This window comes from Thunnus maccoyii, chromosome 10 (assembly GCF_910596095.1).
Source record: "Thunnus maccoyii chromosome 10, fThuMac1.1, whole genome shotgun sequence".
Lineage (NCBI taxonomy): Eukaryota > Metazoa > Chordata > Actinopteri > Scombriformes > Scombridae > Thunnus > Thunnus maccoyii.
The window spans coordinates 11677993-11702425 of record NC_056542.1 but is presented as its reverse complement, the minus strand read 5'-3'; the positions used below and the strand labels follow the sequence as shown (position 1 = coordinate 11702425).

Here is a 24433-nt window from a genome sequence, read left to right as displayed (position 1 = left end):
ACTGTTGAATCAGACACAAGACGAAGAGGAAGCGACCACCAGACTAGAGCGACGTTACAGCCGCAGCTAAACTAAGCTAAGCTGCTAAGTTTCTCCATGATTCATCCAGAAGAGCTGAATCCAACACAAAAAAACAACTAGCTTTACAGTATAATGTTGGAGCAGAGATGTGGTGCTGCTATTACAATTTATGAGGCTGACTACAGTGCTGTGTAATCAGACAAAACAGTATGAAGGAGGAAGTGACCACCAGACCGGAGCGATGTTGTAGCTGATCCTAACACTAACACAAATAAATTAGCTTTACAGTATAATGTCGGAGCAGATATGTTGCGATGCTATTACAACTTAAAGTATGAGGCTGAATATAGTGCTATGTAATCAGACAAAACAGTATGGAGGAGGAAGCCACCATGGGAGCTGTACCAGCGTCAGCTGAGAGAGAGGCTGCTGCAGCATGACGGTGCTTACCTGGTAAGGATCGTCAGGGACAACGGAGACAGACTGAAAAGTCAGCGCTGCAACAAACTTTGTGTTGCTTTGGTAAACCTGACTTTGTTTTCTGACAGAATATTATATCAGACTTTGCTAACTCTGAATACAAATCAGCACATCAGCGACTGCGTTACCTGAACCTGCGGCTGTATCCAGCTTTGAGCACAATCCAGTCCGGCTCATCGTCATCCAAAATAGGTAAAAGAAACAGCGGTTTGGGTTAGAAACACTGGTATGAAATATCCAGACTCGTGGAAAAACCTTTTGTAAATAAGCCTCAGTAAAGATATATATTGCTGCTCACTTTGTCTTTGCTCACCGGCTGGTCGTAAACACACCGCGAGTAGCTCACTGAAAGCTCATTGGACATTCTGGATGGTGCAGGTTTCCCCCTTAACTGTGGTATGGGGAATCTACAGCCTTTTTCTCAGTTTTATCCAGTCATAGGGCACCAATTTCAAAAATAATTGCACATTTCTACTACATAGGTGACCTAGTTTTAAGAAATCATCATATTTACAGTGGTGAATATTTCCTTTTATATTTTGTAAACTGAATTATCTTTGGGTTTTGGACTGTTGAATGGACAAAACAAATCATTTTAAACATCAGTGTGGGATTCACATGGCATGTTTTCATGGGCATTTTTCACAATTTTCTGCCACTTTATAGAATAAATTAATCAATTAAAAAATCAACAATTTAGTCAATGAAAAGATAATTGTTGGTTGCAACCCTAGTCCAGTATTGACCAGTGTCAAATCAAGGTCATTTAAACACAAGCAGCAATATCATAAAATACCATGAAAACCTAATAAAAGCGGCACCCGATAATCCATGACCACGTCTGATCCCCTCTTTCAAAATTGTTTCAACTTGAGTTTAAATTGATCCTATGAACCTTTCTGTGCTCTGTGGAGCGTAAGGAGTACCACATATTGACGCCCTGAACAGAAAGGATGAGGTTTTACTGAAAGGTGTTGTGCCCTTAAACACAGGAAATAGCAAGGGGAGAGAGATGAAGAAACCAGCACACAGCTCTCACCTTCACTCGTCTAAACATGTTTACATTCACAGAGCAAGATTAGCATTAGTGTTAGACTAAAATACCATTCAGTTGTAGTGATATTTTTGTTATCTGAATAGTTTTAGTTTTAGTCTAGTTTCAGTTGACTAAAATCTAACAGGCTTATTTAAAGTGTAATATATTATTTAAACATTTCTCTACAATTTCCAATTCATTTTCTGTATATACACAGATTGCTCTACAAACTTATTATAGACTCCTAGAGGAAACATCTATTTACCTGTTATTATAGAATGATATTAAGGTTTGAACATGCAATACAGACAACTTTATCTGTTGTGATATGAAACATTTATCTTAATCTTTATCTTAAAATCAAATACAAATAAAACCAAGTCTCATATAAAAGAAACAAGAACATGGCTTTGCTTTTTCACAGAAGACCATCTCAGACAATTACAAAATAATACCAATGAGCATTAGGTCTACTCTCCCTGAATAATTAGATATACTCTACTGTCTCCATCATTAAAACAAAGTCCTCTTCAGTCGTTGTGACCAGTAATCCTGTGCGCTCAATCCATTTTGCTATGCCCTCTTCCTTGGTACATAGTTCTTTAGATTCACTTAGAAGCACTTAGAAGAGCTGTTGAAATATTTTGCTGGGATGCACTAGCATTATTTGCACTCAGTGGCCCATCCTTGTCATCGGAGGTCTTCTGTATCTGTGAAGTGGAATATAGAGGTAAAAAAAAAACGAAGTTCTGATTTTTCTCTCTCTCACCTCCTTACTTCCCCTCCCCTCTCTCACTCATACAAATGCACACACACAGCTCCAAGTTGTCTCTATACTACATTTCTGCTGCTTTCTCCCATCATATGTCTAACATTAAGCATACTACATTTCTGCTGCTTTCTCCCGTTATATGTCTAACATTAAGTATACTACATTTATGCTGCTTTCTCCTGTCATATGTCTAACATTATGTTACAGTAATATTAAGTTAACATGAACTTTAAATTTAACATTACATTTTTGGAAAGGTCAGTGTGGTACTGAAAGCTCAATGCAAACATTTCCTCCAGCCCTGCCAACACTCTCGTTTTTCCTGGGTTTCTCCCGTATTTCACCCCCTCTCCCACTGTGCTCCCTTTTTCTTGTTTCTCCCAGGAAACTCCAATAATTTGCATGGCCCTCAACCTTTATTATGAATAATCGTCATACACATGGATCCATAAGTTTTGTATGTTTGTCTGACGTTACCCAAGTTGCCAGATTGTCTATGAAACACAATCTACACATGACATACAATTTCAACCCATCTGTCACCAAGACCTGATCCAAGAGGCATGTGCACAGCTGCACTCTGCGCAGGTAGTCTTTCCTCCTGTCCTCTGTCCTCCTCCCTCTGCTGCTGATATGATTCACTGCCTGCAGGTACCGTTGGTAGAGACGAGGTTTGTCTCAGCCAGCAGCTTTTTTTTTACAAGAATTCGCCAAATTTTAAGATACGTGGCAAACTCAGATAAAAAGTTAGGCTACATACAGACAGCTTTCGTGTTATTAGCTTAACCAGTGCGCTGTGGTTGTGTAACACATACCGGCGGTGGATGGGACACTGCAGGCAAAGCAATTGAAAATATCACTTCTCTACATGTTCATGCTTTTTGAAAAGGTGGTTTGATAAAGTACTTATTGGCTTTTTACTTGCAACGGTTTGGTTGCATTTACAGTAACAAGTGTAACTGTCATCAGCTCAAGTAAAACGTTCACTTCACTTCATCCACTCCCCCCCCCCACCCCCCTTTAGCATGTCAATCAATCTTTTAATTTACGATCTAAAATTAGCAACTCTGGGTCATTCACTTCTCTAATCAGTACAGGACAGTGGTAGTTTCTTTTAACTTGTATTGTATTACAAGTTTAGTGAAAACACACCAGCTCGGGGTAGCCGATAAAATATCATTAGCTTGAAGAAAATCATTAGAGTGCTCTTCCTTTGCATGAATTTCGGGATAATTCGTCTGCAAATGTCACTTGAAGTTCATTGTGTTTTTACTGGTGATTGTCACTCCACACGGTTTACAAAGGGTCTTGTTTTCTTTGACTTAAAATGTGAAATTTATCCTTGTCAGATCTCTTCCCATCTCGTCTTTCCCTAACATTTTCGTCTCGCATTTATTCGTTGACGAATGTGTCAATAAATTTTGTCATCATAAATTAGCTTTTGTTTACTTATCATTTTGTTTTCGTCAATGAAAAAAATGTCGTTGACAAAAATTATTCGTCAACAAAATTAACACTGATTAGCATTCATTTGGAGCTGTCTTTCTGGCTATCTGACGTGTGTTAGTCCAGTCTCTGACAACAGTATGAGTGAACCCAAACAGTAATATCGTGGGCTGTGAAACCTAAACTGCTGAGAGATGCAACAATGCTCAGTAGAGCAGAAGGTAAAAGCAGAGTCAGGTGATTATTCTCTGTGGGTTTAGCATTACAAGAAACACATTTTACATTACACCTAAGCATTTGATCTAGTGTTAATATAAAAAGATGATTGGTGCGGCTTTAATATTCACACATTTGAGGAGATGATCACACTTAGAAAATATTTTGTTTCTCGAGAAAATGGCAGCTTCTTATCCATTCTTTTTTTTTTTTTTAAGCATATAGGGAATAAAGGATAACACACACCCACAGAGCCTTTGCCCTTGGCTTCAAATTCTCTCTTACCATACTGTAGCAGCATCACTGACAATACTAATGTTACATGCCTCCCAACATATGTATGCCTTAATGATTTCTAGCACTGGCTGACAGCTTCGGCCATATCTTTCCGCCCTGAGTGTGTTACTTTGTTTTTCGCTCCCTCTCCTCATGAGAAGCACTGGGAAAAATAAGTGACAGTTAGCTCCGGAGACTCCAGCGCAGTGGTGCACTATGTCTGAAGCTGGCATCTGACAGGCCACAACAGGGGCGCTGCAACTGTGAATAGTCTTGACTACAGTAGTGAGGGGGGGCTGGCAGTGAAGGAAAGGAGCCAGCATTACAGTGGAGGCTTTTGACAGGTAGACAGCAGGTGTGAGTAAAAAAGGATATACTTGTGCCTGTACAGAGTGGGCTGAATCACTCCAAGTGTTTCTGATATATAATGTTTTTTTCATGTTTGTAAAACTGTGTTCGCATTCAGATGTGGACTGCGGTTCCTCCCCTCTCCAGTTTGTTTCATTAAAGCTAATACATCTATCTGTCCTTTCAGGGGAGTGCTTTGTAGATTTCACTTCTAGCACTTCTAAAATGTCAAATTATGAGTTTGTTGTTAAACAGTAATTGTAGCACCCCAGTGCAATAAACTCTCAGTCTTTCAACTGTATTAGAAAAAGCAGCAAATGAAAAACTGCCTTTGAGGTCACATCATTGAAGTACTACGGTTTCCATTCTGTAGACTCGTATAATTAGAGTTCACAGTGGAGTTAACAGCCTCACATGAATTAATTCCTGTCCAACTTTACTCGTAATCAAGTTGACCTTCAGTTTGAATTGATTTTGCAAGTATGGCAGCTACTTCAGTGTAAAATAGCACTTTGTTAGTCTTGATAATGTGATATTGTTTGTTTTGAGAGACTTAGCTGCACTGACTATGTGTTACCTCATTGCCAGTAAGGTTATTTCTAATAAATGAGTTAAACAGTGGTGATCATATCCGCACTCTTTAAGTGTGAGGTAAATGCTGACCCAAACATTTTCCTATCTTAATTTTGTTTGGCGCAAATGCTCTCAAAGGCAAATAAAATCTGCTGTTTGTGTCAAATTTCATACAGTAAGTTCACAACTGATATTAAGGCTAAATGCGGGTCACCAGAAGGAGAGAGAGGTGAGTGCTGAGCAAGCTTAATTGGCTTGCATCTCTTAAAGTTTGAAGGGGAAGAATTTAAAACAGGGAAAGACTGTGACATCAGGTGTTATCAGGATGTATGGCAAAAACATGATATTCTCTGTGACATACGGATCATAAATATCTTGCAAGTAGATGAACAACATGTAGAGCACATGCATCATTTCCACATGCTCCAGTCTAAACTTAGCTATTTTCATCTTTTGGGAAATGCATACAGACTGGTTCTTCGTCTAAACAACAGCACCTGGCAGAAACAAAATAAACCCTGTAGATTTTGCACAGTAGACCATAGCTTGAAAGAAAAATAATTATGTCCAAATTACCTGGTAAGCAATCATTTAATTATCCTTGTCACATTGAATAAGGATTAATTTGCAGGCAAATATTACACAATGAATTATTGAATAACTCATCTCCCAAGCCAAATTAATCTTGAGGATTGATGGTGTGGATGTAACCTGTGATCGGAGTAACATATTTCATGAGTCATTGGTGGCGCTCTACGCATTCACAAGGGCATACCAAGTGATGACTTGATTTCGGCTGACTGTGCCCATTTGAATCCCGGTTATATAAACAAACAGGGAACACCGGTTCAGCAGTAGACCGAATTATGATTGCATAGTCACTCAGCTTTTTAATTAAGTCTGTTCACGGATTATGACAGTAACTGAAACATTACGCATCGCATGGAGTGACTCATGAACCATTCCACCCTGATTCCTCCAGACACCCAAAATGATCGGATGCAGTGTCCTTTAAAAGTTGACAGCGAAGCTCCCTTGACGTTTAGGATCTGGACTCAGTGACGCACAACAGTTATGCAGCTGTACAAATTGATTTTCTGCGGGCTGCCATGCCCCCTCAGAAAACTGTAACAGGATATTATGGACAAGGTAGAGCAGTTCGTATTTAAGTTTTCTTCAGACATCTTAGGCTTCAGGCCGTCTCTGCTTTGAATAACAAAATAGGTCCTTGACTCCATCCACTCACTGGCTTTACAGTATCTCTGCTTTCAGGTTTCAAGTACCGCCACTGGAGTGACTGTTACTAAACTAGTGCCGTGTGAAAGTCCTTAAGGAAGCGAGTGTATCACGGTTGTTTCTCTGTGTGGTAGTCTCTTCCCTCGCCACGCTGTTAGCTCTCTTTAGGCCGCGCGTTATGCTTGCTTTGGTCTCTTGATCCCACAAGCACCCTTGAGATTGGCCAGGCGGATTTAGTAGATGCCTCCTGGCATATGGCTTTTATTACTGTGTTAGATTGGCAGAAGGAAATAACTGCACTTTTGTCATCTTGTGTAGGTTAAGTTAAATAATGCTTTAGTTTCTAAGAGTGGATTTTGTAGGAAAACAAATGAAATACATTATCAAAACATTCATTATCAATATTTTCTGACTCAGCAGGTATGTTAATTAACAAAGTTTCCTCATTATGTTGATAAAAAAGATTCAGGTGGCATTATGTTTCTTACAAAATGCATTTGCTGTTGTACATTAGTATCGGTAATTTCCAGGAGACAGTGTCGCTCTGTTTGATTTGTGCAAGGGGTTTACTGCGAAGGTTCCCATGACACCTGCTCTGTGTTTGTGTTTGCCCGTTTGTATATTTGCATGTGTGTTTCTGTAACCTCATCCTATCACTTAAGAGCAGTGATATTTCTTATTCTATCTAATCTGTCTAATCATTAAAAATATCTCAGTTTAGCTCTCATTTGTATTCATCAAAACGCATTTTTTATGAAGTGGACATGCTGCAGCCTCCGCAGTTAAATAATGGAACAAACACATACTTGGTTCGATATGTAGCAGCATCTATAGAAAAGCTTGAGTGTGAGAAGAGGAAATATAGGATTAAAAACATGACCTCGATTTAACACCAAGCCACCATCATTGTAGTGGCCAGACAGAAATTTGCAGCGTGTGCAGTTATTTTTGAAAGCTTTTATTAGTTAAAGCCTCATAAGAAAAGCTGTTAGCCAGGTGGTTTCAGCGGGTAATGAACTTGTCAGCTCTGAGGTCTTAGAGTTTGTTGGCTTTGTTGCTTTTTGCTATTATTCAATTCAGCACCTTGGTCGCTCTTCTCCCCCAACTGATTTCTCAAGACGGCGCTCGGCCGCTTGTTTTGCACCAGGAACACATTTTAGCTTCTCCCATTGGACCCAAGGTATCGAATTGCCTCTCATTCAAAATAAATAATCTGCTCCCATAATGCTTCTACTGTGTATTCCCACAAATGCTAAGCAGCTAAAATGCCGTTGTAGCAAGGGGATTTTCTGTTCTTTTTCAACAGCCCATCAATAGTATTAGGCCTGCCAGATAAAAGCACTGAGACTTGACTGCACAAGAAGGTGAGGTTAGTATTAGGTATGGATTTGCCTCAGTCCTTTTCCCTTCATTTGAGATTTCTTGCTTTTTTCATTTGGCAGAGGAAAATGCCATCAGCTCATGTAGCATACATTATTCTGCAGTGGTCGGGATGAAGTTTTTCATGATAACTGCATGGCCTTGCAAAGCAAATTCATGGGCAAAAAGGAGTAGAGCCACTGATTTTATAATAACTGCCGTAAAATTTCACCTGAACACTCAGTGACATCAATGGGTTCAAAATGGAAAATTCAAAATGGAATACAATTACAATAGCCAATATTACTTAATTGTTAATAATATTGACTAATGAGGTAATTATGTATACGCAACTAACATTTTTAAATATCATAACACATGCCATGAACATGCTTATACAATTTTCAAAATAGCATTTACTTGTAATATATTTCAAGTATCATCAACAATGATTAACATTAACATCTAGAGCTGAAACGATTAGTCAATTAATTAGCTGATAAAATTTCGATTGAGCAACTATTTTGAGAATCTATTGATCTTTTAAGTGACTTTTTAAGGAAAATGACAAACACGCCCTAGTGCAAGCTTCTTCAATGTGAGGATTTGCTGTTTTTATTAGTTATGTATAATTGTAAAATATAATCAATGAATCTAGAAAATAATCAACAGAATAAGTGATAGTGACTAAAAGCTGTATCTCGGATACAGTTTAAAACACAGGAGCGACGTCATTATCAGAAATTATGGACAGCACTCAACTAGAAGTTATTGCACTTTCCAATAATTATGAGAGAATATTTTCAGCTGATGCAATTGTTTGTCATAATTGATTCCTTTACTTGACCATGCTCAATTGGAATGACAGTATTTTAAATGATTAAACAAAAAAAAAACGTCCTAGAAACAACAACACTCTCAATTCACTATGATGCCGCCTTCTTCTCACAGTAAATATATTCCACATGCACTACTATTTCTGAAGCTGAGGTCTGAACGTAAATCATTATTCCGTGTCATACAAGTCAGTATTTCTGCCACGTTTCTCGTGTGAATGATCAGATATGATGCACAGCCTGTTGTATAGGCGATTCACAAGGTGCACACATGTTAAGTGTTCTTTCAACAACAAAGTGTCGGCTGATTGTCAGTACTCCACACGGAGCTGCTTTAGCGGGATGCCATGTCCATGTCAGGGATCAAAGAGAACAGTGAAGACAATTTATGCTGTGCAGTGTGTGTGACCATCACTCAGAGGGTGAGGGTGGAAGAAGTGATGTGAGAAAACAAGTTGTTGCGGTGGTCTGAGGATGATGCCAAGAAGACAGTGCTGTTGTTAGGATGCCTCCGACATCTCCCTCGAGTCACATTCTAATAATAATAATAATAATCAAGTATTATCTTTGTGATTTGCAAAGATTAGTTCACTGAGAAACATCAATAGGCAAACAGAGGTACACTTTATGTTTTCAGTATATGAGTCTGAAAAAGAAAATCCAACAAAAAGAGAGCTATGTTAATCTACTATGACCTTGAACTTTGCTCATTTGGAGATTCTCTGCATACGTCACACACAAAGTTGTTTTAAAATGAGATGCTTGGAAACAAGGTTCTTGACTTATTGAGTTGTCGTCATTTCTGTATAAACTTCAGTGACATTCAGGCTAGAATTTGATAAGCGTTATAATAAAATATAAAAAAAATTGGATTATGTCCTGCAAGGGGGTTTCCATGTCTATGACACAGAGATAAATCAATGGGAAGCTACAAGACTAAACATATAGTGAAGCATCACGGTCTCAAGGACACACACAGCTGACAATCTGATATGTTTGGTGCATTTAATAGAGAAAAACAAATAAAATATCTTAGGCATTTTTCCACAGCGTAGTCATAGAACTTTATCAGTGTCTGTGTAATGAAACACATACTTAATGGGTTTGTTTAAAATGGCCTAATGGTGTTCTTGGTCTGTGTCCAAAGATACTCAGAAAGGCAATAGGAATAACTTAGACATTTAACTTTGGGCCATAGATTTTTGTCAAGGGCACTGATCTCATTAGAATTATTCCCTTATGCCACTGACTGACACTTCTTTTGTGCTTTGGCTTTTTGACTCACACGTGTTTCTTTGATTTCGATTTCACCGCAATCGGTGGTGCGAGGCAACTTGGCACTATGAACAAAGATCAGTGATGAGACTCGTTGCACCTGTCAGAGTTGACCAGATCAGGTAATGAGGAAAGTCCCCTAGGATGTTAACGAAGCCATTAAGCACTCATGTGTAAAACTGCTAGGAAGCCGGCACGTTAAATTGTAGCAGCCAAATTAAAATTCCCTGCACATGGCAATGAAATGTAAATATCCTGCCTTTGCAAGGATGAGCTGGCCTCCTTCTCTGTGCTCTAATCGGCTTTGAAAAGACGGTGCAAAGTGCTTAGGAATAATGCTTGTGCTCTGTGATAAAACAGGCAGCTTTTATTATAAACCTACAATAGTCAAACCATGTTTGAAAAAGAACTAAAATATAAGCTCTGCGTATTTTGTTCTCCACAATGAGAATAAATGGCTCTTATTCAGGACACGACATGTAAGCAACAGTTTTCTCACACCGTGTCTCTTGTTTAATCATTTTGTTCTGTCTTATCATCGCTAGGACAACTCTGATGTGTCAGCTGTCTAAGCTCTACACAGATTGATAACGGTATTTAACATCTTGGTTTTGAAATGGAGATCATAAAAATGAAAATAAAACCTCGTATGCCTATCTGATTCAAATATAGACCTACCTGTAAATTTCCATGAGAGATATCTGTTCATGAAACAACACATCTGGCCAAGGAGAGTGTGTTTACAAGAGAGGCTTCATGTAGACTGTCAATCAAACCAGTGCAGTCAAACATGATGATTTACATACAGTCATGAGGGAGTGTGCTTCAGTCAAAGCTTAAAGCTGTTCATTAATGCTACTTTTTTTTGCTACAGTGACAGACTTTGGATTTTAATGTGATAGATTTTACAGCAGTCTGTTAAAATGAAAAAAAGTCCACCTGTAGTAACTTAAATTTAGGTTCTATAAATGTCCAATTTCGTTCAGGGGGTATCAGTTAATATCCCTCGGTTGACTGGTCCTTCACATTCACTGCCCCGTGCTCTCTGCTAATCCTCATGAGTACATGGCCCTCTACGTACCCTGAGGGAATAATCTCCCTCCTCATACCACCAGAAAGTTGGAGAACGTGGATAAAAATGAGCGCCTTGGGCTTCAATTCGGATGTGTTAAGATTGGTCTTGTTCCAGGAGGATGTGAACGCTCTCACAGACACAGCGAAGTTAATTTCCATTTGAGTGCCTTCTGTCCCAGAAACTAGCCAGAGGTATCCCAAATGATCTGACCTGCACCTCCTCCTCATTTGTCTACATTAACTTTGCATGTGTGGTCCGTCCAATAGTAAGTGGGGCAGATTTATATTTAGCCGTGCCTGCAATGACTTTGAAAAACAGGGTGACTCTTGTCTTCAGACCCTTGTCAACCTTTCTGCTCAAGGCTTTTATTCGTTTCCATAACATATGTTATTAGAGTTGTATTTTCAATTTTGATATTGATCTAGAATACAAATATTGAACTGTCTGCCATCTTTGTCATTGGGTTACAACCAAATTCTATATAGTTTTTCTGTCTTGGAGTTGCAGTAAAGCCCAAGATGTTTACTGCCTAGTAAGTAAGACAAAAGCTCATAAAGAGATACTTATGTCCTGTTTTCATTATGCCCCTGGCAAAAGACACTCAATTTCTGTGGGTGGGGTATGATAATAGCACTGTCAAAGAGTTTTATATGTAGCTGAGCTCAAACTCTTGTTCTAATTATGTTAAGCATTAAAGCAACTAAGTGGTTGTCAAAACTGCACGGTAATAAGGTGGCCTAAATTAAACAATGCCTTTTCATTTTCATATGGACTTTGAAGCAGCTTCCAGGGATAAACATAGACCTCGATATTAATTGCACCAAGTTGTAAAATCAATGTCAATTACACTACACATTTTAGTGACCCGGAGTAGTTATCTCACCGTGTGATTTCCACTTTAGAGACTATACATTCAACTGTGGTGCTTTAAACCTCAGGATGAGTCAATTGGTCTGCAACAGGTTTGTGACAGTAAAATTAAAAGGTCCTACAAAGAGCTTCTAATGAAAATGAAGCCCTGGAGCCCCCAAGTGACCCGTCACAAAGAATATGAACATAAAACTCAATGGTGGAAGCCTTGAGGTGGAGAGCTATTACACTCAGCTTTCAGTGCTGCTGTTTCACTGACACTCGTCACATTATATTGATTGTAACATAAAATGTAACACGCAGTAATGAAAGAATGACAATGATTTAAAAGTAGTTGTGTTTTGTTTTGTTTTTTTCAGTGACATCAGACTTTCAGTATCGGCTATTCTGGTTTCAATTGATTGGAACAACATACAAGTTCAGTGTAGAGCTGCAACAATTAGTCAATTAATCAGTCGATCGTCAGAAAATTAATCCCCAACTCAATTGCAAAATTTTGATAATCAATTAATTGTTTGGAGTGATTTTTTAAAAGAAAAAATTCACCAATTTTTCACCAGCTTTTCAAATGTGGATATTTTCTGGTTTCTTTAGTCCTCTATGACAGTAAACTAAATATCTTTGTGTTGTGAACTGTTGGTCGGGACAAAAGAAGACATTTTAGTTTTCATCTTCAGCTTTGAGAAACAGTGATTGACATTTTTCACAATTTTCTGACATTTTACGGACGAAACAACTTATCAAGAAAATAATTGACAGATTAATCAATAGTTGAAGCCCTAGTTCAGTGTAGAACAGAGTGTGATGTGTTACTGGGCATTCATATTGAACAAAGCTCTGTTATAGAAGAAAACAGAAGGGGCTTCGATGGTCTGGGCATCTTGTCTCAGGTACTGGTGAGCCAATTAAATACTATTCAAGAGGGCCAGTTTGAGTAATGGATAAGAATTTCAAGGCCAAAATACTGCACAGAGGTTTATAACACCAAAGGATTTTAAAAACCTGGAAAATCATCATGACCTTCACATTACAAAGGACTCTACAAGGAATGTGCGATTGCGTGTATGTGTTTGATCAGGTGATTTAGTGCCTTTGTGGGATGACGTTGCATTGTGGTGTGCCAAAAGTTGAGCCAGGTTTAACCTTTTTGTCGGATAAACTCTGCTTTTTTATCCTGAAGCTCTCTGGAATGAATGAAGGAGTTGCGATTTTTCATGCAAGTCTGTATGAACACGGACTTACACTGCTGCAGTAGCAGCTGAGATGCTCAGAGAAATCACCCTACATTGCTTGCCTTGCAGATAGAGCACACTTGCTTGCACACTTATATAGGTCCCTTCTTTAAAATTAGTCTGACTGGGAAAAGGAACACAGCTATGTGTTTACTAGTGACACCTGTATTTTCAGCCCAGACTTAAACAAGCAATATACAGCTATCATACAAAGACTATATTTAGTATAGTCTGCTTGACGCTTTGTAACATTGTTTTTTCACACTTTTTGAAGATTTGGGTGTATAGGGTTAGGTGTTAGAAGTACTATATAAAAATCAAATATAACTAAGGACTATCACTTTTAGCACTTGTTTGCCTATGTTTCTTATTATTGTTGGACACACTGTATAGTGTTATGTCATCCATTAACTTCGATAGCTGATAGTAAACACCTGATGTGACATCACTGATTGGGGCGTGGCCAGAAATGTAGAGTACTTTCATTTTTCAGCCCATAGAGAGAAATGCAGCAGCAGGTTTTTTTTCCTCAACATGATTTAGTGTTGAATTGACATTTAAAATGTTAAGTATAATCAGGTAAGTTTCAGGTTTTTTATGTGTTTGAGTTTGGGAACACTTGCCATGAATGCTACTGATATTATAGGCGTACGTTAAAATAGTGAGAGAGGGTATTCAAGGCCAACAGCACAATAAGTATGAGGCTTCACAGCTGGTATGATTGAATCAGATACAATATCATGCTGCAGTGAAGTTAAAAAGGTTATTTTAAGTTTGTTAGCTGAAGAAGAATTTTAGTTACATGTCATATCCAAGATGGAAATATGGTATAGAAAATTAAAGTTTTGTATTACAAGAGTTTAGCTGCATTTTATTGATTTTTAACAAGATAAAGCAGACATGACAGAGTATTTGTACTGTATTTGAAAACCATAGAAAAAGCAGGCAGCCACAGCTAGCTGGTGAGTAAGCTACAGTAACATAATGGTTACTGTGATTTTCTGCAGCAACATAATAGTTACTGTGATTTTCTACAGTAGTGTGTTCACTACTGTGATTTCTACAGTATCATTATGATTACTGTGTTTTTAGGCCCAATACACAGTACTATAAAGTAAAAATATTCACAGTAATTAACTGTGCAGAAACACAGTAAATTACTATGGATTTCACAGCCATTTTTTACAATGTAGTTTGGGCTCATGATCAAATTACTGACTGACAAATGTTACCAAGGATACAATATTTTATTCTTGTAGCTATTTATCTTTATGTACATCCACGTCCTAAACACATGCGCATTATTGAAGGCGTACCTTCCAAGGCTGTTGTTTATGCACAGTGTGGAGCTTTTTCCCGCTGCTGGCCACCTTTGTGTCCCACTGTGACAAAGTGCCAAGGCTGCAGGTCTGCATATTTTCTGCCACCATATGTGGACAAAGAAAGGTGGCAGCGGGTGAGAAGATAGATGGGGTAGGCATGATGATGGACACAGGTAGCTTGGCACTGCTCAGAGCCCCCATCCACCTGGCATTAGTTACCATTGTCTCACTCCCCATTTTCCTGGCACAGCCTGTGATTGAACTGGCGGTGAGGTGAGGATTTGGCATAGGGATGGTTTTACCTCCGTTATAACAATAGGATACAGACGGGGGAGGTGGCTGTTTGTAGCCTGCATTGTGGAACAGGATTGTCTAATGGAGGTTCACTGTGCATTGTGCAATGTTTCTGGAAACGGATTCGTGGTTTGTAAAAGGGCATCTGAGTCCCGCTGCTCGGTTTGGCTAATCAATTCTGTGTCCGTGCTGGGTTGTCCCACAATTGTCCTTATAGAGTATCTAATTGACACAGCCAAGTTTTTATAGCATGCAGTGAGAAATATATACCCATTACTTCTAGCTTGGTTTAAAGGGGGGAAAAAAAAGGCATTTTCATTACAAGCACGCCCCGACACCCCTAATCATGACCGGGGTGCCCTGTATGGTGCAGAGCACCGGCTTCCGCCCTGACAGATTATCCGGTGTGAATGTTTGGGAATGATAATGAGATCAAAACACCTCACTAAACCGGGAAGAGAGGGTGGAGACTGGAGAGGGAGAGGGAGTAAGGGGAAAGCGAGCAAGAGCGAGCAGGAAAGGGTGAGCGATAGCTGCGATAAATTGCAGAAGCAGAACCACTTGAGCATAAAATTAGATTTTACAAATGTGTTGTTACCTGACAGTCCTCTGACAGAGGAGATATCACAACATTATAGGGCTGCATGAGTACTAGGAATCATACCAAATAAATAAGAATGCCTCTCAGCTGTGATAGAGCTTGATGGAGATTCAATGTGGACAGTGAGTTAGAGGGAAAAATAACATAATTAAAACAGCCTTTCTCATTATGGACTCAAACATTAGAAGCCTAAATTCAATTTATATGATAATACATTATCTTCTGTGAAAGCTGCACACATTACGACACATTTGTCTAAATGCTGTGACACGTAAAACATTGTCACTGACTAAAGGGTATTTTGGAATTTAAGAGTTTAACTGTTTTCTTATGTAGGTTATATGGATTTCCTTGATATGACTTTGTTAATCGTTTTATTATATTTCTAATATTGCTTCAATACATTTAGTAGCTCAAGGATTCTTGATATTAGGGGGGCTTAAACTTGCATCATCTGTTCCTCTCGCTACTAAATGTTCCTGCTGTTATCAATTGCTGATATGTACTTCTTTAATGATAAGAATATCTTTGCCTGTGGATCCTGTAACACAGTGAAATTTAGTTGAGGATACACCAATTCCCGCTGTGGTTGTAGTCAGTATTACTGTTCAGTTAGAGACACATAACAAAACACATTTGTTTAAATGCAGCCTGTCAAAGTGATAAATATAAGCATAGTCTTTCTAGGTAATACATTGCTATGAGGCAGAGTATTTGAGGAAACAATTATTTTCCATATTATTGGTAGTTACAATAGTTAGTTAAATACATCATTAAGACAACAATGAAGTCTGAATAACAAATGGAATAGCTAATTCAAGTCAGCTTAGCAGAGAGCGTGTGTGAGAGACAAGTCACTGAGGCAAGCTTTATCTGCAGTATGTGGCAAGAATAAATAGTGTGCATGTGTATGTGATTGAACCTGCTGGAAATATGTCTCACTGTGAATATATAAAGGGTTTTTTAGTACACCAGGTGGCAAATATTTTACCTGATGTTTATTACTTGATGTTTCAAACAGCAGAAGACGGTTATACCCATCACAGTGCAGTTGTTCTAACACTAATAACTTCAAAAATAATCCTTTATAAGAAACGTTTATATCTGCAGTTCAGTAGCTGTTGGTTTCATGGTTTTTGAAGTGGTGAATTTTGGAATTAAGTTTTTCACACATTGAGAGTACAATCAAATTTAGACCAGATGCCACGTTTGCACACAGGAACTGAAACTGCCTTGATGATTCAGAATGTTTTTGGCATTTACTTTTTAAAATCAGCTTTACAGCTGAACTGAATGTTCATTCCTTCATATTTGAAGGTTGTGAGATAAAATGGTATTAATGTTCATATCTTTGTTCCACTATCATGTTTTGCTATCAAATTGTAGTGAATACAAAAATAGGTTAAACAATAAAATGTGTGAATACTCAAATATTTCCATGTTAAACTTGACACAAGTGCATTAAATTAGGTATTAAGGTTATCATCCAACATAAGTCATAAAATGTCTTATTTTTATTATTTAAGTAAGATAAATAATCAAATTAGTTATTGTAGTGCTGAAAAAGGAAACCTCTCCTGGTGAAGTTGCCAGTATCTGGTACAGAATGATTCAACAATCAATGAATTCAAAGTCCTGGTTATGAATAAGCAACATCTCCTTACTGCCATCATGGTTCATGTTGAAATTATGGCGGATCATTTGTCAGGGCTAATTTGAAAGGCTAATATTCCTATTCTGCTTTGATTAGACCATCAGCCCAGTGATATCATTTGAAATAACCAGTCATAATAATATATTATTTACTATGTTTACCAGGTGTTGGTAGGTTATAAGAGACAGAGTTACACATTCACTAAATATCATGTGCAATAAAGTCAATGAATGATAGTTATCAAGTTAATTATTGATTATAATAATGAAACTGATGTTAATATTTAAATAGTATGATAAACATGCAGTTCATTTTACATGATTAGAGATTACATACTGTTAATTATGTTATGTTAATGACAGATTCATATCAGTATTTGATATATTACACAATCCTAAGATGTATTGTTTCAGTATGTTCCCACTACATGGTGATGTTTGAATGCATCAAACATTTGAACATGATTACAATGCCAGGGAACACAAATTCCTTTGTAACCACAAGCCTGCCAAGTTGCACCGCCATTTTTCTACAGTAGCCCAAAATGGACAAACCAAATACTGGCTCTAGAGAGGGCCTTTCGCATTTTTTACAAGTTTCACGGCCTTCACTTGGAGGGGTGAGAGGTGGTATTCAGTTGGTTGCAATCTGCAAAGTCACTGCGAGATGCAACTAAATCCCACACACATGCATTATCAGTGATCACAAACACTTATGCAACAGCAAATGCCAACAATGACATGGCCCGTGTCATCCTTTAACTATAGTTATGACATTCTTTCGTTTATTTATGTAATGTAATCATTCACATTACCAACAGTAAAGTCAGTAGGGTTTGTAAACTAAATGCGTTGAGCTCTCAAGGAAAACACAGTCTACTAAAATATAAGTACACTTTGTTTGGTCCCATCCCAACATCTTTTTTATCTTATGTCTGCAAACATAACCATGACATTGGTATGACTAAAGATAAAAACATAATAAAGTTATATATTTTACATCTTTTTAAAATCTCAGCAAAAAGTTTTAAATGCTAATTTTGTCAATGTGCTGTTTTTGTCACAATTTGTCTTAAGCAAGGTGATCTCTCACACACACAAGCACAGTCACGCACACAGATTAAAAAAAGTTAATATTTTTTCAAACTTCCATAATTACAATTCATTCATCAGACTTGCATGTCCTTTACACCATTAATTTGTACACAACATCATTTGTGGCATTTTGCAATTAACATATGTGAAAACATTAGCATGTCAGCAGATACCTGTCAGTCGCTATTACACTAACAGTATCACACGTTTGGATTAAACACCATCAACAGTAGTAACCCTTAATAATCCCAAAGGTAACACTTTGATCAAGCCAATAAACACAACCTGTTAAAATGAATATGTAGCCAAATGATGCACATAGACAAATCCTTCAGATTAGAAAGTGGTCCGTTGCTATTCTACACCACACCAACATACTGTGTATCACAAAACAGGCCAGAGCAACATAATTATTTTATCAGTAATGTTTATTTCATAGGTTTCTTACATGTTTCTACATGCGTACATCATATGTATTTACTATCATTTTGTTTCTTTAATTGTTGATGTTTTGCAAGATTTTAAAACATAAGTGAGTGAACTATTCACTAGATTCATCTCTTCAATTGTGCTCCTCAACTGCTTATTTTTGATAAGGCTTACAGAGGGATTGGACCATTGGGAGGAAAGGCATGGCATGTCTAAAACATAGACATCTACACTAATGCCTGCAGTGTAGGCAATTTAGCGTCTTAGATTTACCCGACCTGCATGTGTTTGGACTGCGGGAGGAAACCAGAGCAGTGGGGGGGGGGGACTCAAGCGTGCATGTTGAGAGAAACCAAGGCCAAGATCAAACCCAGAACTTTCTTGCGGTGAGGTTACTTTGCTAACTAATGAGCCAACATGCTGCCCGCCACCATTAATTAACCAGCACCGTTAATTTCCTCTCACGATACTAATCATTGATTAAATGTAACAGATTTACAGGCCTGCATGTTTGCTACGTGTGACACAGTACTGGCTAACTTAAATACTGGTATCATCATTGTATAACAGTTAGTCCCTAGTGTTGTGTTGTTACCCATAATTATGAAGGAACATATTCTTCCCGAAATTGGCTGCATTTCCGAATGTTCATGGTGGTTTGTCTGTGCTTTGTGCCGGTCATTGTTTGCTGCCATCATTGTGAAACTGAGTGCTGTTACATATCCAGGGAGACAGGAAGCTATTCACAGGGAGATTGGGAATCCCACCAGTGAAAAGAAAGTACAAAAGAGCAACACTCAGAAATGCAGTGGGCGAGCACAAATGTATCCAAGAGCATAATGAGCTAGTTTCATTGTTTGGGCTTCTGCATTGGTTCGTCTGGCAGCAAGGAGTTTGTTTTAACAAGCTCAATGTATCATACAATGGAGGGCAATGAAAATAAAATATGTATGAATATACCGCATCTAGCTATCTACTCAATCTATACAATGGATTATGGATTTCTATTGTAAATATATACTGTCGAATTGTTTATCCTCTCATATTTTAACTTGCAGCTATGCAAAGGTATTGTAATCATTTACATGTTCCATTTGTTGTTAATTTCTTCTAAAGCAGGGCCCAATGAAATCAATGGAAATCTTCCAAAATATGGTGTTACCCAGGCTTAAAAGGACAAGTGAGGCAATGGAATAAAATTCAATGTTGTTGTAAGGAAGGAAGGTCAGACACTTGCTTAGCAGAAAAGAAAAGATCTTTGATCATTGCACAAGGGCAACAGTATCACAGTATTTACCTTAGTAGTAAAAAGTGCAGATACCAAAAATGACCTTCCCTTGCTTTTAAATTATTGGGTATTGCATTTATTTAAGTACACATTTTGTTGGAAAGAAACAATGGGGAAAAAAAACAAAACATCCAGTTAGCTGTTTAAACTAGAAATGATTTTCAGAGATTTTCAAGCTGAAAATCAAAACTTTCTGATTCCTTGAGACTATGGATCTTAATCTGTTATGATTGTGTTGTTGTGTGACTGGTTGTTCTAAGGACAGGGACAAACACATTCTCATAAACCCCACTGTTTACATTACATCACAAACAAGTATGACTTCTCTAGTCTTGGATGTAAGCCAAAACAATTGGATGACAATCTCAGGTATTAAATTCAAAATTCAAAACAACATACACTATATACTGCAGGTCCTTGGATGACTCCATCCTAACTCACAGCAGCTTTCAAGTTCAATAACTCACTGCATGCATCCAGCATTCAAGATAATGAAATAAAAAATGCAAATTTTTTGCAAAATGCAATGTGTTTCTCTAACCACAGAGATTAGTCCACACACGTCTGACAGCAGTTAAAAAATTATAATATCTGATAGGAGTCTACCTTCCCAGTTGGACAATGTATAACTTTATCATATTGTGGGAAAAGTAAGAAACCAAAAAGCAAAAATAGCAAAAACAACCCCCAGCATCCTTCTATTTTAATGTTGCTTTGTTTTGGCAGACTGTCATTCTGTCACTCAGATCATACTCTTTGAAGTCTGTAAATGCACTAAATGTTAAAAATAAGTATTTTCAGTGGAGCCCAGATGATTCCAACCTTACCAGCTAAGCTGGCTTGCAGGCAGTCTGCCACCACATAACAGCAGAGGGTGGGTTTATGCTTGTGCACTTGCCCACGTTGTTTGCGGGTACATAACATGTGGGGCTTTCATGCTACAACATGGATTTTTTCAAGGGCATGTACAGCTGAAATGTGAAACCTCTGATTTTGACTTGGCACCGCATGTCTGTTAGTTCCTTTAGGCCTTGACTTCCCTGCACCCACAGTTTTCTATGTGAGAATAAAATTCAACTTGATTTTCATTTACTCCACAGATTTATAAATACTTCCATTTGTATGCAGGCCAATTAGTTCTTTAATGTTTAATTTATTAATTTAAATAATAACATTTTATCAACTTGTAATCCACTCTTTAGTCATATTTGTCAGGTGAATTGTTTTTAAATGTTTCTGAATTTGTGCTCTTGCTCTAATATTAATATTTAAAACTATAATACAGCCTGTATTCATCTAACATTTTCCTGCTCTCTTTCCTACTATATATCCTGTTTTTGTACTTTCTTGATACCTTTGCTTTGTGTAACTAGATGTACAAATCTGGGAAGCTTAACAGATATGTTATAATAGATATGGAGACCCATTATACCACCGCTGGGATACACTTTATCAGCAACAGACGCCTGTCTCAGGCTGTGCTTTATTTATTTTAGTTAATATTGCTGGAGCCTTGAGGTAAAACCAGCAATGCGTATTTGTAATTTAAGCAAGAAATAAGGAGATTATCTTGATACACTGACACTGATTGATAACTGGAATAATCAAGGGTAGCTTGGTTGACTAGCTTTACTTGCAGTTAATTAGTTAATTCTACACTATAATACTATACTGAAGTATAACATTTCAACATTTATAGTATATAGTACCAGTGCTAAAGCAGTTGCTCCTACTACAGTAATACAACATGCTCTATCCTTAGACGCTCAATGTCTGTACATTTTGATGGTTTTACTTTCTGCAGTTAGGAGATTAATGTGAATTCTCCTTCCTCCACACACATCCGTATGTGGCTTTGGAATGGAGCTGATCCACAAAGTCCTCAAAGGACAAATTATGGAAACAGCCGCAATTAGTGGCTGATTTATATATTGTGGTAGGACCTTAGAGACTAATTAAAGGCCTTTGTGTTCTTGTCTATTGGAGACATGCTAATTTGAAGCCTTTTGACTGAGATTCACATGAACAAGTCTGAAATTCATGCATCTCAATTTGTGCCTGCCCACTGCAATAACAGACATTCAGTTTGGTTGCTTAAATGAAAACTTGTAAACATGTTCCATAATATTACAATCTCTACATCAATGAGTAAATTTTGTGCGATGCTAAAAAAGTAGTAGTTATCCCTTATTTGATGGAGTTCAGGGAGCACTTGTACATTAAGCCTTGCTATTGTGCTTATGGCAGATTTCTGAAAAGGGCAAAGCAAATTATCTCCAGGATTTTTCCTCCCAAGGAGCAGGTTTCCCTCTGTTTATTAAATTTGTTAAAGTGCTTCTGCACAATGCACATTTTATCCTCTTAACAGTCAAATTACTATATACTCCAGCAATTACTTAATGTACTCTAATGAGATTTCCCCATGAAATGGAGGGATTCATTTATTTTAATGTGACACATTCCACTGGGAGGTTTATGCATCACATCCCCTCGCAACCCAGGGAGGCTTTGAGTCATAAATAGTAAGATGAATTGAATTGAAGTGAATTGAATAAACTTTATTTCGAACATTAAAAAAAAAAAAAGAAGATGAGCTCAGCTTCCAGAATTGCCCACAGTAACAGAGGTGTGTGATTCTTTGATCCAAGCACTGGGTGTCTATTCAGGGGGCATCAGCAGGTCACAGGTGCCATTTCCAAGCATAGCTCTCTGCAACCAGGTATTCTCTAGGATTACTGAAATAATGCTGGGCTGGCAGGCTGTATTTGCCAACTAGACTATGTGTGTGAAAAATCAAAAACACAAATTAAATATAATGAAATAGGCTATTTTGTCCTCTTTAAATCCCACTGGGTCGAAAAGCTTTTGGATTTTTTTTTTTTTTTTTTTTTGGCCAATTAGAATAGTCAAGTCAGTAAAGTTTAAATAAACAAAAACAAAAGCCTTTTGACTGATTTGTCTGTGCCCTCTACTATGTAATAATGTCATGATATGCATATGGATCCAATTACAGTTTGGATCATGCATTCAGTGGTAAAGTACACCTAATTTACCATATTTAAAACATTTAAAACATTTTTTTCAAGAAAAAGAAGCTCTATACTCCCTTCCATTCATTGTTTGCAAACCGTATATATTAATATTATATATTCTATACCAGGGAAAATACCAGGGGGAATGGCTGAAGCGTGATCAATAACTGCACTTAATCAAACCAACAAGGGACACTACAGAATATTTGAAAATACATTAGTGTATAATGATGATGTGGGGTGGGAATTATTAGCAGCCAAATACTGTGTAACACCAACAAAAATGGTCATATAATCATTTAATGTTCCTGGCAGAAGTTATGTGTAGAGATATTAGACATCTACTGCGGCGATCTGAGTGTTTAAAACTGTGTCCTCTCAATGCAAAAAAAGCAGGTCTTAAAAGGTCTCTATAGCACACATGAAGTTCAACTTAAGTGCACACATTAGGAACAAATTTTGATGTCAGTGAAGGTTTTTTTTTTCCAGAATTGATGAAAGATGGCAGCGACATTTTGCTTTGTTATTTAAATTGGTAATATGATGAGAGTGGAGGTGGAGGAGCCAGTCTCTCCATAAGCTGATGTTCCTACAGGCATCTTTTGAGAAGCTGTCTAAACTGTCTTCTTAAAGGCTTCAGCTGAGCCACAGAGGGACTTTGTTGTCTTATATTTGACAATTCACATAATTTTTGTTACTCTGCCAATTACATATAAATATGGGAACTTAGAATCATTTAATGTTTGATGTAGAGGACGTGACAGTCAAATATCGCCAAAGAAATTAGTCATGACATTGAATATTCTGTGTTCTGTGTTTTTGTACATTAAGGAGACTGCGTGGATACGTTATAGTGTAACATAATTAATACCAATTGTTTTTTCTTGTTTTTTTTTTTTTTTTAAGTATGACATACAGCAAAGGTCCCTGGCTGGAGTCGAATCAGACCAAGCAGTAATGTGGCATGTGCAGTAACCATTCACTCCACCAACCCCATGTTATATAAAGTCCTATGAAGATTTTAATATGCATGAAAATCTGTGCAGAGTAAGCACTGGCTTGGTCAGATGTCAAACTTGACTTCATGTATACTTCAATAAATGGGTCAGTGTTCATATGTATAGAGCTGCAACAATTAGTTGATTAATCAATCCACAGAAAATGAACCGGCAACTATTTTGATAATCGAATAATCGTTTTTGTCATTTTTCAAGCAAAATGCCCAAAATTTGCTGGTTCCAAGGATTTTATGTTTTACTCTGTCTTCTGTGATGGTGAACTGAGTAGTTTTAGGACTTTTGGTCAGACAACACAAGACATTTGAAGACGTCACCTTGGGCTGTGGAGATTAATAATGGGCATTTTTTTTACTATTTTCTGACATCTTATGGACCAAATAACTAATTGATTGATCAAAAAAAAATAATCTGCAAATTAATCAATAATGAAAATAATCTTTAGTTGCAGCCATACATACGGACATGACTCTTTTGGCTGCATTTCCTAAAATAAGGACAATTCAGAGTATGATGTTTTTGTTTGTCACATTTAAAGGGGTACTCCAGAGATTTACAATTGCATTCCCATGAAGTTGTAAAACCTTTATTCTCTAGTATAGTTAAGCCCCAAAAACACTGAACACACTGAACACACTGAATACTACATTTC

The 24433-nt window shown here is 37.5% G+C and overlaps 1 protein-coding gene across 1 annotated transcript in view; it reads left to right on the top strand.

The window, feature by feature from the left end:
- LOC121905503 (glutamate receptor ionotropic, kainate 3) overlaps nt 1–24433 on the top strand; it is a 103146-nt gene that overhangs the window by 35850 nt on the left and 42863 nt on the right. The window lies entirely within an intron of this gene.